General features: G+C 46.7%; 1 long non-coding RNA gene across 1 annotated transcript; it reads left to right on the top strand.

Moving 5' to 3' along the window:
• Positions 1-10,188: 10,188 nt before the first annotated feature.
• Positions 10,189-10,637, top strand: LOC136484376 (uncharacterized). Its single transcript, XR_010765928.1, has 3 exons — positions 10,189-10,286; positions 10,394-10,463; positions 10,537-10,637. It is a non-coding gene; the product is annotated as an uncharacterized lncRNA (long non-coding RNA).
• Positions 10,638-15,552: the final 4,915 nt, after the last annotated feature.

Below are 15,552 nucleotides of genomic sequence, written 5' to 3'. Positions count from 1 at the left end.
GGAACATACTCTACATATGTGTCAAGAACTATGGAAGAAACACCAGGAAACATCGTGGTGGTTTGAAACTTACTGGTTAAAGATGCCCCAGCAAGATTCTTCCCAAGCTCCACAATGGCAGGGCAGTCATCAAGGGTGATCGGATCAATGAAGTTACGCCCCAATTCCTATAAAAGAGTAAAACAACCAGACAAGAAAGATTAAGCGAAAAGTGGAGACAGCAAAGGAAATACGAAAAGTACCAGCATAAGAGAAAACAACTCACAGCAGGAGGCGGGTTGTTAGCACAATACTCAGGGACAGTATGTGGGACGACGCTTACTCCCTTCAACATCTTCTGAAGGCGCTCGAGCACCTCCTCACTAGTCAACTCAAGGGCAGGGACCATACGAGAAGGGTCCTCCGCTCTAGAGTATTCAAAACCGTAGTTCTCTCGCTCCTTCAGAGGTTGAACACGGCGGCAAAGAAAACTAGAAATGATACCAAAGCCGGTCAAGCCTTGCTATTTCAGAGCACATATCCTCTCAAGAAACGGCTTGATCGCTTAGAGCTCATCCACTGTTAGGGGATTCTTTTCCCATCGGTCATTAACCATAGGACCAGAACCAGAATGGACAGCAAGAGGAGGAATCATATTGGTGGCATAAAACCAGTCGGCACGCCAATCCCTCATAGAATCAACCAAGTCATAATAAAAAAATCTACTCTTACGACCCTGATGAAACTGAATCCCACAGCCACCAAGAACATGGGTGTCATCGCTGCGGGGTTGGGGCTTCAGATGGAAGAAGTAACGAAAGAGAGAAAGAGAAGGAGGAATTCCAAGAAAAGTTTCACAAAGATGAACAAAAACAGAAAGATGAAGGACAGCATTTGGAGTAAGATGGTTCAAGCTAATCCCAAAATAATTGAGAAAGCGATGAAGAAAAGCAGAGGTAGGAAGGCAGAGTCCAGCACGGATAAAGGAGACAAAAAGAACAATCTCACCAGAGCCTAGAGTTTGGACCCGATGCTGGCCTGGAGCTCTCCACTTAGCAATCTCCTTGTCCAGGATCAGGCAATCACTGACAAGCTCGCGCAACTGATCCTCAGTCATAGTCGGAGCCGGCCAAACCTTCTGAGCAGCCCTCATGGCCATGAATTCTTGATGTTCAATCATAGAAAGTGATGCCTCCTCGTCTACAAAGGTTGCCTGGGACTTGCTCGCTGATTTCTTCCTACCCATATACTAGCGAAAGCAATAAAGCACTAAGAAACGATGACGGTCAGGCGGCGGCGCTCAGATGACGGTGACAATGGCGACGGCGGAGTGAGGACTAGGGTTTCAAGGCAAAAGCAGGGTAGTAGAGAAAAAGAAGAAGGCCTTTAAATAGATTTTTACAGCAATAAAAATATGGCCCACTAGGCCCGTTTAAACACGGCATGAGAACGCAACGGTTCATTTCCCAACACAACTGATAAAGCTAAAATGACGGACGACACACTTCTACGCAAAGGTACAGTTCAACGGGTAGATTTCAGACTTATCCATCCAGCACCAAGGCAGAGTTAACATATTGCTACAAAAAGAACTCATCAACCATGAAGCAACAAAAGGTTACCTCACAAGGAACACAAGAACTCAGTTCTTATAGAAAGAACTCGGGAATCTCACAAACAACCAGGACATCAGCAGAAAAAAGAATGACAACCCAGAAGACAAGATTCTTTTCATTATAAATGGCTTCAAAAATTACAAGATTACACATCTTACAAGACCCAACGAACTCGGTACTACGACGAGCAAGATAGCAAAAAGGAACCCGAACACAACTAGGCTCTGGAACAACTACGTGTTCCAAATTGCTACTCGGTAGAACAAACCTTACTCGTCTACACTGTTTTCTTCAAAGGACGGACGTAGTACATCCGAGGCGGAAGTCAGCAGTATGGCGGGACAACATGGAATAGGGAAGCCCAGCAGGCATCTGTCTACCCAAGTCCAATGAGACACCAGATCAGGCATTGATCTGCACCGGACAGTCATAGGACAGGCAAGGGGGATCTACCTAGAATTGCTGGATGAAGGAACGTATCCCGCATCACAAGACTTCCTCCAACTACCGCCACGTACCTCCTGGTACAATGCCGCTGCGAGATTAGTCTACCTTTAATCTCTATCACAAGACTCCCTCCAGCTATGACAAGATATACAAGAACTACAAGATACGCCCGGGGGCTGCTCTACTTCGGAAACTATCATATACATGACTACAGAGATTTCAGACCACGCAACAAAATGCTCGATGAATCAAAACAGCACACCAGGAGGGTATTTATAGACCAAAGAAGCGGTGCACATGGACTGGGAGCACCAACGGAACAAACCTAACAAAGGACATAGTGAAAAGACAGAATTCAATGAAAGAGAACTCAGGCATGAAGGAACAGTACTCAAGGACAAGCATATTCGAAAGGATATACCAACACTATACCACCACCATACAACTACATCTGACAACAGCAGACTACCAGAGAATATGCCAGGACCCTGCATCCGAGTTCTTTCTGAATAAAAGAACCCGAATATATGCTCGGGGGCTGCAACAGGAGAAGTTTTCAGTTCTTTGAACAACTCAGATTCAAGACTCTCCAACTCTTTGTTCCAAATAGCAAGAGGCTCGGGGGCTACACTCAGTGAGTGCACTTTTTCAAAAAAAAGCGCACATCACTCAGAAGACTTCTTCAAGACAGCAGTTTTCAAACGACATAAGATTCAAGACCCTCCAACTTTTTGTTCCAAATAGCAAGAGGCTCGGGGGCTACACTCAGTGAGTGCATCTTTTTCTTCGAAAAAGCGCACGTCACCAAGAAGACTTCTTCAAGACAAACCAATTCAAGGACTCACGACAAAAAGAACCCAGACCAAGCTATATCCGAGTTCTTTTTGATAAAAAACCCGGGTATATGCTCAGGAGCCCTTCGATGAAGAATCAGAACAATTTCAAGGTAAGACCCTCCAGCTCCTTGTTCCAAATAGCAAGAGGCTCGGGGCTACACCTAGACGGATGTACTTTTCTTCAAAAAATCACATACCACTCGAAGATCCCAAGAAGCGCTACATGGTTTCACTCAAGAAAGTACTCAGACGATGCTTGTTCCTACTCGGCAAAACCTGAAGGAACAAGATGAGGCTTCTAGAGATCAACCATGAAGTGCTCGGGGGCTTGTCGATACAGGACCCACGGGATACCCCACAAGGAAGGGAGAAGATCTAGTCTAACTAGAACTTCTTTCCCTGTAAACTTAGTAGTAGTATTATTCTGTAATCCTACTAGGAACCTCATTGTAAACCGACTAGGACTCTGGCCTCCTGACTATATAAAGGAGGGTGGAGTTCCTAGAGAGATAACAGATAACACAACACAACACTTTACAATCAATCCAACGCAAAGGCTAATGCCGACTAGATGTAGGGCTATTACTCGATCACGGTCGAGGGCCCGAACCAGGATAAATCGACTATCTCTTGCGTTTACCATTGAGTTCTGCATACGCTGAAGCCCGAACAAACTGCCCCGGGTACCCTCGTGGTAGGCTATCGGTGGTGAAACATCGACACTAATGGACCCCCTAAGGTTTAGCGAAGTTGGTTTGGGGATTGGAGCAACTGCTTAGAGGTTTTGAACGCTTTAAAAACCATGCACAGCGCGTTCTCGGCCGACTTCCTAGTCTGTGCACGGTCACCGGGCCCGTAAACCCAACGTCGCGGCACCGGCACGTGCATGTGCGCGCGTGGCCACGCGCTGGCCAGCCGCTGCTACCGCAGGCTGCCCACTCGGGTTCACCAGCTAGCCATTAATGCGAGTCGTCGCGCCCCGCCCCCTGCGCCTAGCTGCCCGGCGCGCTATGCTGCTGCTACCGCCATCCTGTCATCGCGCTGCACGCTTGCTCACTATGTCATGACTCACTGCCACTGCACCGCCATGTGCTCCTGCACCGTGTCGTTGCTGCCTTGCTGCCGCGCACGTGAGATGCTGTCCTATGGCTGCTTGTGCTCGTCGCTTGTGCCTGGCGTGTGCAACCCGGTTGCGGCACCTGTGTCCTGCCAAAGAGCGCCAGCCGCGTCACTGCTCGTCACTGCTTCCATTGCTGCGTCCTCCCTTGCTTCCCGCCGTGGTCATGTCATGACCTCGGTGAGCCAGAGCGCGGGAACTTGCCTTAAATCTCACATGCTCGTGTCTCCGCCTTGGCGTCCGTGTGCCAACTATCCCCACCCCGCCTTGAATTATGTCACAATGTGCTCCAATTTGGAGTTTTCCCTCCGCCATGCCATTAAGGTCGGGTTCGGCCACGACCGAGGGCAACTGCTCACCGCACCATCCCACGCCCAGGCAACTGCACCACGAGCTTTGCCTCCACCTCCACTACACCGTGCGCGCCTCACTTGCACCTCTACCACCTCATCGGTGCTGTTAATGCGGCCACGCCACCGCCTCTTGTCGGCCGCACATGGCCAACCCTGCTCAGGGTATCTTCGACCGAACCATCACCGCAGTCGTGACTAGGGTAAGCTAGTGATGCTCTCGTGCTAGGCAGTAGCTGTGCAGTGGTCTAGGGTGGCCGGTACGGTCGTGCCACCATCGCATGCGGTCGCTCACTGTGGTCGTCACTCCTGCAAGCTCCGCCGCAACTGTAGCTTTGGCTAGGGTAAGCGCTAGGGCTGTAGGTATAGGTCGGCCCACTAGCTGGGCTAGGGTGGGTCCTAGTTGGTCGGCGTGGCCGTCTAGTGCCGCGTTCGCCATGTCGGCACTCGTAGGGGTGGCCAGGGACCTGGCCATGGTAAAGGTGATAGATTGAAGAGTCCTATTCGCATAGGCTCTCTCTCGGGAAATAGTGTCATGGACGCTGGGTTGATTCGGTCATAGCGTGGGGGCGTTTTTGCGAAGTTGGCAGCGTGCGCGTGAGTTGCCCAGTCGTGGGCCGCATATGCGCGGGCTACGCGGTGGTGGGCCACGGAGTGGAATTCATTTTTCCTTTTCTTAAGGAATTAGAAATAGCTTTATATTTTAATTTCTGAGCTTAACTTTAAAAATTAATATCAATTCGCATAGATGTCCAAAAATTATGAAATAAATTTTGTTTAGTTCCTAAAAATGTTGTCTATCTGATGGCATAGTTAGTTTATGCATGTCTGAGTTGATACTAAGGCCTATTAAATCAATTGCGAGTGTTTAGTATTATTTAGATTAATATTTGTAGGAATTTTTGTGGCAAATGGGTAATAGTTTTGTCCATGAAATTTTTAGAGTAGGGTCATTGTATTATTATGTGCTCACTGTAATTTTTGTAGCCTTAGAATAGGTTGATAAATAGGGTAGCTAAGTACTCCTTGTTTTAGTATGTATGAAATCATAAATAAAGTAACAAATGCATTTTTCGTTGCTAAGATAATACTCGAATGCTTCATACCTGTTTAGTGGAAAGGATGGGTAGCTTAGCATCTTAGCCATTAGAGTTAGCTTAGTAGCTTGGTAGATGTATTGCTATTTTAAGAGATAATGTTGCTAAAATGTTAAGTGTTGCATCATCATTGCATGCATGTAGAGATCGCGTTGGTCGAGTTCGTGACCGCTGGAGAGTAGTAATACGAGGAGGTGATTGAAGAGTACGAGGAGGAGATCCTCATGCTGGAGGAGGTCCCAGAGCCGCCACTGACTGGCTGAGTTGACACCGCGCCTACTCAAGGCAAGCCCCAGTGCATAACCCTTATTTTGAATAATCACTGGATATATATATATGTGTGTGTGTGATGTGCATTTATGTTATAGACATTTTATGGGAACTACATGCATAGATAACCTACCTATGAGTCCTACTAGCATAGGTTGAGTAGCTGCTATGCTTAGGCTATCGGTAGTGTGAGTAACCTGTCGTTACTCACAATAGGTGATTATTATTATCACTCTCATGATAAAATGGTGAAAGGAAATGGAGATCGAGCAGGGATATGCAACGGGTATTGGTGGGTGTAAGAGGTTATGTCCCGCGACCAATGGGGCATAGCTTGGTTACACTGTTTTCCCTGTCCGTGTCGGTTAAGGACCAACCATTACATTGGATTCTAGTCAGGTCACAGACTTATTATCCTGAGCACATATTTGTTTATGGGAGCAGGAAAGACTCGTCTCTCTAGACGTGGGTTCTGGGTCTTTTCAGACCGACTGATTGGAGGTGGGGATGGTGGAGGTCTAAGCACCACACTAAGTCCAGGATGCAGGCATGGGGGTTTGGAGTCCAAGTTTGGACGAGGACCTAGACCCCTTAATAGGAGAGTGATGGGTTGGTCCTGCTTGTGCCTAGGGTACAAGCGAGGCGTGTATTTTGGAGTACCCAGCTAGGCACATTGATTCGTGAATCGTCGGGTAATCTGATACGACTTGTCTACAATCTAGCATTATAGTAAGAACCAAAAGATAAAAGATGGTGAAATGGATCTGTTTGCTCAACTCTTGCTTGAAAGTAGAACAGGTGCTTACCTAGAATGGTTAGATAATGAACTAATCATGACTGCTAATATGAAACATACATAAGGATTCACTACTAGTATTGCTTTCCGCAAAAAAAAACCTAGCAACTCATAAAGCTTATCATATCTTTTGGAGTCGGGAAATTATTCCTACTAGTCGGGTAAGTCTTGTGAGTACATTGTTGTCGATGTTTGACCACCGATAGCCTGCCACGAGGGTATTTGGGGCAGTATGTTTGGGTTTCAGCGTATGCAGAACTCGATGGTTAACGCAATAGACAGTCGATTTATCCTGGTTCAGGCCCTCGATCGCAGATCGAGTAATAGCCCTACGTCCAGTCGGTGTTAGCTTTTGTGTTGGATTGATTATGAAGCGTTGTGTTGTACAATTGTTCTGTTGAACTCTCTATCTAAGGAGCCCTGCCCTCCTTTATATAGTCAGGAGGTCAGAGTCCTAGTCGGTTTACAATGAGAATTCTTAGTAGGATTATGGAGTAACACTGCTACTAAGATTACAGGGGAAGAATCCTAGTTAGACTAGGTCTTCTTCCTTCCTTGCGGGGTATCCCGTGGGTCCCGCACTGACAAGCCCCCGAGCACTTCATGGTTGAGTTCTGGAAGCCTCGTCTTGTTCCTTCAAGTCTTGTTGAGCAGGAACAAGCGTCGTCCGAGTGCTTTCTTGATTGAAACCGTGTAGCGCTTCGTGAGGTCTTTGCGTGGTGTGTACCTTTTTGAAAAAAGTACTCCCATATGGATGTAGCCCCCAAGCCTCTTGCTGTTTGGTACAAGGAGCTTGAGGGTCTTTTCTTGTAACCTTCCTGATTCTTCGTCGAAAGGCTCCCTGACTTCTTTGTTGAAAAAGGGCTCTGATTTAGCTGTGTTCGGGTTCTTTTTATCTTGTGGCCCTGAAGCCGTCTGTCTTGAAGAAGCATTCTGAGTGGTGTGCGCTTTTTTGGAGAAAAAAGTGCACTCACTGAGTGTAGCCCCGAGCCTCTTGCTATTTGGAACAAAAAGTTGGAGGGTCTTGAATCTGAGTTGTTTGATAGAACTGAATACCTCTCCTTTTGTAGCCCCCGAGCATATATCCGGGTTGTTTTGTTCAGGAAGAACTCGGAAGCAGGGTTTTGGCATATTCTCTGGTAGTCTGCTGTTGTCAGATGTAGTTGTATGGTGGTGGTTGAGTGTGAATGCCTTTTGTTCATGGGTTGTACTGTGTCGGTATATTCTTCCGAATATGCCTGTCTTCGAGTATTGTTCCCTCTCGCTTGAGTCTTCCATTATTGAGTCCTGTCTTTTCACTGTGTCCTTTATTAGGCTTATTTTGTTGGTACTCCTAGTCCATGTGCACCACTCCTTTGATCTATAAATACCCTCCCGGAGTGCTTGCTTTCATCTATTGAACATTCTGTTGAAACCTTTGTGATCATTAACATGGTAGTTTGTGAAGTAGAGCATCCCCCGGGCATGTTTCGTAGTTCCTGTGTGTCTTGTCGTAGCTAGAGGAAGTCTTGTGATAGGGATTAGAGGTAGGCTAATCCTACGGCAGCAATGTACCAGGATGTACGTGGCGGTAGTTGGAGGAAGTCTTGTGATGTGGACTTCGTTCCTTCATCTGGCAGTTCTGGGTTGATCCTCGTCGCCTGTCTTGAGACTGTCTGGTGTAGATCAACACCATATCCAGCATCACATTGGTCTTGGGTAGACAGATGTCTGCCGGCCTTCTCTGCTCCATGTTGTCCTGCCGTGCTGCTGATTTCTGCCTTGGATGCACTGTGTTCGTCCTTTAAAGAAAACAGTGTAGACGATGGCGGTTTGTCCTTCCGAGTAGCAATTTGGGACATGTAGTCATTCCAGAGCCTAGCCGTGTCCGTGTTCTTCTTTGCTACTTTGCTTTTCGTGGTACCGAGTATGTTGGGCCTTGTAAGATTTGTAATCTTCTATTTTTGAAGTCGCTTGTAATGGAAAGAATCTTGTCTTCTGAGTTGTTATTTACTTTTCTGCTGTAGTTCTGGTTGTTCATGATATTCCCGAGTTCTTTCCGTAAGAACCGAGTTCTTATGTTCCTTGTGAAGTTGCCCTTCTTTTCTTCTTTGTTGACGGGTTGTTCTTGTAGTTATCTGATAACTCCGCAGTAGTGCTGGATGGATAAGTCTGAAATCTGGCCGTTGAATTGTACCGTTGTGTGGATTTGTGCCCTCCGTCATTTTAGCTGTGTCAGTAAATGGACCGTTGCGTTCTCACACGGTGATTTAACGAGCCTGGTGGGCCGTTTTTAACGCTGTAAAATCTATTTAAGGACCCTTCATCTTCTTTTTATTTACTGCCTTTCTCTTGCCTTCAAACCCTAGCTCTCAGTCATCCGCTGTCGCCATTGCCGTCGCCGTCTTTAGCGCCGCTGTCTAGGCTTTCTTTTCCCCTAATTGCTTTTTGCCTCCGTTAGTACATGGGTAAGAAGAAAACCACAAGTAAGTCCCAGTCTTCTTTCGTGGACGAGGAGTCATCACTCTCCATGATCGAGAATCAGGAGTTTGTTGCCATGAGGGCCGCCGAGAAGTCTTGGCCGACTTCGACAACCACCGAAGAGCAGCTCTGCGAGCTTGTCAGCGACGGCTTGATCCAGAGCAAGGCTTTTGCTGAATGGAGAGTTCCAGGCGAGCATCGGGTCCCTACTCCAGGTCCTGGTGAGATCGTTGTTTTTGTCTCTTTCATTCGTGCTTGACTTTGCCTTCCTGCCTCTGCCTTTCTTCATCAATTTCTCAGCTATTTTGGGATTTGCTTGAACCATCTTGCTCCTAATGCAGTTCTTCACCTTTCTGTCTTTGTTCATCTTTGCGAAGCTTTCCTTGGAATTCCCCCTTCTCTTTCTCTGTTTCGTTACTTCTTTCACCTGAAACCCCAACCCCGCCGTGAAGAAACTAGTGTTCTTGGTGGTTGTGGGATTCAATTTCGCCAGGGTCTTAAGAGCAAGTTCTTGGACTATGACCTGGTCGATTCTGTAAGAGATTGGCGTGCCGACTGGTTTTATGCCACCAATCTGATCCCTTCCCTTAATGTCCACTCTGGATCTGGTCTCGTGCTCAATGATCGATGGGATAAGAACCCTGTGTCGCCTGCTGAGGTTCAGGCAATCCAGCCATTCCTTGATAGGATTAGTATGCTGAAACAGCAGGGTTTAACCGGTTTCGGCATTGTCTCGAGTTTTCTTCATCGCCGAGTTCAGCCTTTGAATGAGCGAGAGCACCTTGGCTTCGAGTACTCTAGGGCTGAGGATCCTTCACGCATGGTCCCAGCTCTTGAGCTGACCGATGAGGAGGTACTCGAGCGTCTCCAGAAGATGCTGAAAGGAGCAAGCATTGTCCCGCTTACTGTCTCCGAGTTCTCTGCCAACAACCCGCCTCCAGCTGTAAGTTGTTTTCTCTTTTTTCGGGTACTTTATGTATTCTTGCTGTATCCATTTTTGTTTAACTTTTCCCTGTCTTGTTGTTTTATTCTTTTTCATAGGAATTTGGGCGCAACTTTGTTGACCCGATCCCTCTTGATGTTCTCCCTGCCGTGGCAAAAACTGGGGAGAAACTTGCTGGAGCTTCTGCAACCAGTAAGTTCCCAATCTCCACAGCGCTTCCTGGGGTTTCTTCCGGATTTGTTGATGTATATGAAGAATATGTTCCTCGTCTAGTCCCCCGCGGTCCTCGTAGTGTCTCGAAGAGGGGGCGAACGGATGGGTCTTCATCTGGCCTGCCTGCTTCCAAGAAGTCTCGCAAGCCAAGTACTCCTCCAGGTACTCCAGTTGTAGCTAGCATGCTCTTAGGTGTGCATATTTTATACTCTCTGTCCCTTTGTTTTCTTATTTTTATCTTGAACCGAGTACTTTTATTCTTTTTTCAGCGGGTGCTCTGGTGGCCTTGGTTGAGACCGAGGGGGAAGAGGATGATGAAGTACCCCTCATCAGGCGGCGGTGAGTTGTTTTCATATTCCCCTTCCATTGAATTTCTCCTCTTTGTCTTGACTTTTAGTCTTGATCTTTGAAGTAACCGGACGTCGGGTATGGGTTCTTCTAAGGCTCCCACGCCGGCTTCTTCTGAAGCTCCGGTGTTGAGTTCTTTGGTAGCTTTGGTACCGAGTTCTTCCATAGCTCTGGTGCCGAGTTCTTCCGTGGCTCCAGCCCCGGCTTCTTTCGAGGCTCTGGTATCGGCTATACCGCTCCTGTCGCCAAGTGGTGGGGACATTTTTGCCACCGTGGTCCCCCCTGCGAGGTCTTCTTTTGGTTTTGCGAGGAAGAAGGTGGCTGGGTGAGTAGATTATGGCTTCATCTTTTTGTTTCTGTTCTCTTTTTTCTAGTTCTCATCGGTGATTTCTTTTATCAATTTTTAGTCCTTCGTCTTCTCTCGTTTCTTTGTCGACTTCTTCTCAGCCCTCCGTCGTGCCACCAAGTACCGAGCCTCAGGACTCGTAGCGTACTGTTGGTGAAGTGGCTACGGGGGCTACGAAGCTTTCTAGCGACGGTACCGCTGCAGACTTGGCCGCCCCAGAGGTGACCGTGGCCATTGCGTCGGGTCCTTCTGAGGGATTGGCCTCGGCTTCCCGGGAGGTTGCTCTGGTCATTCCTTCTTCGCCTCGGCCGACCTCTCCTTGTCCTTCTCTTGCCTCTGGTGATCCGCCTTTTGCTGATGATGTGGTGTAGCAGTTCGATGCCACTCATCGGCAATCAGAATTAACTACTGTCTAGGGAAACATGTCGTCCCTTGCGACTTCTTTTGGAGAAAAGCTCCAGGTAAGCTTTTTCATCGTTCCTTCTTTGGATGTTCGCTTTTCTTTGGTCCTTATTCTTTGTTTTTCTTTGTATCTTTTTGCTCAGTCCTTCTCTCATGATCATACCGGCTTCTTTTTCTCGTCTGAAAACGAGAAAAAGTTGTCTTCAGAAGTGAGCACCCTAAAAGCTGATCTTGATCTCCTCCGGGCCGAGATGGAGGCTGAGCGTCAAACGCACCAGGATGAAGAAAAATCTCTTCGTGCCCGGGCTATTGAGATCGAGAAGCAGAGGGATGCCGCTCTTCAGGAGGCTCGAAAGAACTCGGGGGCCGTGAAGGACTTGGAGGCCGTGAAGGAGTGCAATGGTATTGAGGGTTCTTTTTGTTTCTTTTTGTATTCAAACTTTCCTTTCTGCTGACTTGTTGTCTGCTGCTTCGTCCAGCTCTCCGGGTTGAAAAGCAGAAGCTCTCGGAGGGCGTTGAAGAAATGAAGACTCTTGTTCGTACAAGTCATAACAAGGCTGAGAAGGTAATTACTCATGCTGAAGAGGAACTTGCGCTTGCTAAGTTGATTAGGCATGGAGCTGATAGAGATCTTGTGCAGGCCCAGAAAACCATTGAAGACTTGTCTAGCAGGTTGGCGACGGCTACTGAAAACTGGAAAGCTTTGTGGAAATTCTTTCGTTCAGTAGCCGACGTTCTTCGAACTCTAGCGGATGACGGGCAATCTTGGGCTCAGTTGATTCCTCGAATTCTGACTTGTTTCCAAGAGTTTGTGAAGAGGTGCGCTCAACTATGTACCAAGAATGTTCTGGCCCAAGTCTGGGTTCTTGCTCTAGCGGCTCCTTTGTCCAAGATAGCAGAGGAAGCTGATAGTTAAGAATACATCGATGTTGTTGAGAGGATGGAGCCTGAAGTTGAAGACTTAGCTAGTAGGATAGTAGATAATCTTAATATCGTTCTCCCTTCTCCTGATGATGAGGCTTGATGTATTTGACTTTTATGCCCGTGCCTTGTAATATGACATTATACTTCTTTTTTGAATGAAGGTCTTTTTTGTTGATGTCTTCTTTGCCTGAATGCCCTGCCTCGAGTACTTTTCTGTTCAAGTAAACGACTCGTTATATATAGATCTTTGTGTTGATGACCTTTCTTGATCTGTCGAGTGCTTGTCTGGCCTTCTCTTGTGCCCTGTAAACAACTCGTTATATGTAGATCTTTGTGTTGACGACCTTTCTTGATCCGTCGAGTTGTAAACAACTCGTTATATGTAGATCTTTGCGTTCTTGGGTATCTCCAGTGTAGCCCCCGAGCCTCTTGCTATTTGGTACAAGTAGCTGGAGGGTCTTGCTTTTGATATTGCTCTGGTCTATGCCTAGGCTTAGTTTCAGTCGTTTTGATTTTATTTCGGGTTCTAGCTTGTTAGCTACCCTCATCAGCGGGCTCAAGCGTCTTTTCAGCTATTTTGCTCTCGGTTAGGATGCTCAGGCGTATTTTCAGCCATTTTGCAATTTATTTTGGGTGTTAGCTTGTTAACTACCCTCATAGGCGGGCTCAAGTGTCTTTTCAACTATTTTGCTCTCGGCCGGGGTGCTCAGGCATCTTTTTAGCCATTTTGCATTTTATTTTGGGTGTTAGCTTGTTAGCTACCCTCATCGGCGGGCTCAAGTGTCTTTTCAACTATTTTGCTCTTGGTCGGGATGCTCAGGCGTCTTTTCAGCCATTTTGCATTTTATTTCGGGTGTTAGCTTGTTAGCTACCCTCATCGGCGGGCTCAAGTGTCTTTTCAATTATTTTGCTCTCGGCCGGGATGCTCAGGCGTCTTTTCAGCCATTTTGCATTTTATTTTAGGTGTTAGCTTGTTAGCTACCCTCATCGGCGGGCTCAAGTGTCTTTTCAACTATTTTGCTCTCGGCCGGGATGCTCAGGCGTATTTTCAGCCATTTTGCATTTAAGAAATAACTCGGATAGAGCCATGAGACATATGTTTGTCGAGAGATAATCATCTTTATTGATCATGAATATTGATGTGTTACAATGATACATTGCGGTATCTTTGTTGATCATGAACGTTGATCTCTTGTGTCTTGTATACATATTTTCCCTTGAGTTGTTTTTATGCGTAGAATCTTTGTAGCTGACTGATGTGCCATGTATTGTTGACTTCTTTTCCATCTTCAGTTATAAGCTTGTATGTGCCTGGTCCGATGACTTTTGCGACGATAAAAGGACCTTCCCATGGACTGAGTAGTTTGTGAAGTCCGTCGGTTTTTTGTATTCTTCTTAGTGCTAAGTCTCCGACTTGTAATGATCGAGACTGTGTATTCTTGTTATAGTGGTGCCTTAGTCCATGGAGGTATTTCGCTGATTGCAGGGTAGCGTTTACTCTGACTTCTTCTGTGCTATCGAGTTCTAATCTTTGGGTGTGTTCTGCTTCTCCTTCATCGTATTGTTCTATCCTTGGTGACGTCTAGATCAGGTTTGCGGGTAGTATGGCTTCTGATCTGTATACCAGGAAGAAAGGTGAGTATCCGGTGGCTCTGCTTATTTGAGTCTGTAGCCCCCATACAACTTTGGGTAATTCTTCGATCCATTTTGACCCATAGTCTACTAGTTCTTCATACAATCTTGGTTTTAATCCGGCTAGTATGAGTCCATTAGCCCCTTCTACCTGTCCGTTGGCTTCTGGATGTGCGACTGATGCGTAATCTATACTGAAGCCACAATCATGTGCCCAACTTTTGAATTCTGTAGCTGCGAAGGGAGAACCCAAATCTGTGATGATTCGATTGGGCATGCCGAAGCGGTGCATAATATCTTAGATGAACTCGACCACTTTGGCTGCGCTGTATTTTGTGAGTGGTTTGTATTCGATCCACTTGGTGAACTTGTCGATTGCTACAAAGATGTACTCGAAACCGCCCTTTGCTTTCTTGAGAGGTCCCACTTGATCCAGCCCCCAGCAGGAGAAAGGCCAAGCGAGTGGAATGCAGATGAGGTTGTGGGCTGGCACATGAGCTTGTCTTGCGAACATCTGACAACTTTTGCATCTTCTGACGAGTTCTTCTGCGTCTTTCAAAGCGGTTGGCCAGTAGAAACCAGTGCGGAATGCTTTGCCGACTAGTGTTCTTGAAGCGGCGTGATTTCCACAGCAGCCTGAGTGTATTTCGTCTAGGATTTGTTTGCCTTCTTCAAATGAGACGCATTTTAGGAGTACTCCTGATAATGCGGCTCTTCTGTATAGCTTGTCTCCTACTAGGACGTAATTCTTGCTTCTACGGACGACTTGTGTGGCTTGCTGTTTTTCCGTCGGCAACTTATTCTCTTTGATGTAATCAATAAAAACCTATGTCCATGAAGTATTGATCACCAGAATCTGGTTGCCTTTGGCTGTGAGTTCTGTGGTTGTCTCATCGGGTTGTTTGATAGAAGGAGCTGATAACTCCTCTATGAATACGCCGGGTGGGAGCTTTGCCCTGTCGGATCCAAGCTTGGCAAGAACATCTGCTGCAATGTTGGAATCCCGCAGGACATGTAGAATTTCTAGTCCTTGGAAGTGTTTTTTGAGTTTTCGGATTTTAGCATAGTAAGCACCCATGTTTTCTTTGGTGCAATCCCAATCTTTGTTGACTTGGTTGATGACTACTGCTGAATCGCCGTATACGAGTAGTCGCTTGATTCCGAGGGTAATAGCCACTCTTAGCCCGTGTATGAGAGCTTCATATTCTACTTCATTGTTGGTGGCTTGCCATAATATCTGAAGGACATACTTTAGTTGTCTTCCGTCTGGAGAAATTAGGAGGACGCCTGCACCAGCTCCGCCTAGCTTAAGCGATCCATCAAAGTACATCTTCCAATGATCAAGGATGGCGCTTGATACGGGTTGTTGAATTTATGTCCATTCGGCAACAAAATCAGCAAGGGCTTGAGATTTAATTGCTTTCCACGGGGTGAAATTGATGTTGAGAGCACCGAGTTCAACCGCCCACTTGGATATGCGTCCTGTTGCGTCTTTGTTGTGTAAGATGTCTCCTAGTGGGAAATCTGTCACCACGGTAATCTTGTGGCTTTCAAAATAGTGACGAAGCTTGCGTGAAGTGATCAGTAGGGCGTAGAGTAGTTTTTGCACATGCGGATACCGGATTTTTGATTCTGATAGTACTTCGCTGATGTAGTATACTGGGTATTGTACTTTATACACACGCCCTTCTTCTTCCCTTTCCACTACTATTGTCGTGCTGACTACAGTAGTAGTTGATGCAATGTATAGCATCATGTCTTCGTCTTTCTTTGGAG

The sequence above is a fragment of the Miscanthus floridulus genome, chromosome 9 (assembly GCF_019320115.1).
Source record: "Miscanthus floridulus cultivar M001 chromosome 9, ASM1932011v1, whole genome shotgun sequence".
Lineage (NCBI taxonomy): Eukaryota > Viridiplantae > Streptophyta > Magnoliopsida > Poales > Poaceae > Miscanthus > Miscanthus floridulus.
Note: the sequence above shows the minus strand (reverse complement) of the source record. Positions and strands in the feature narration are given on the sequence as shown.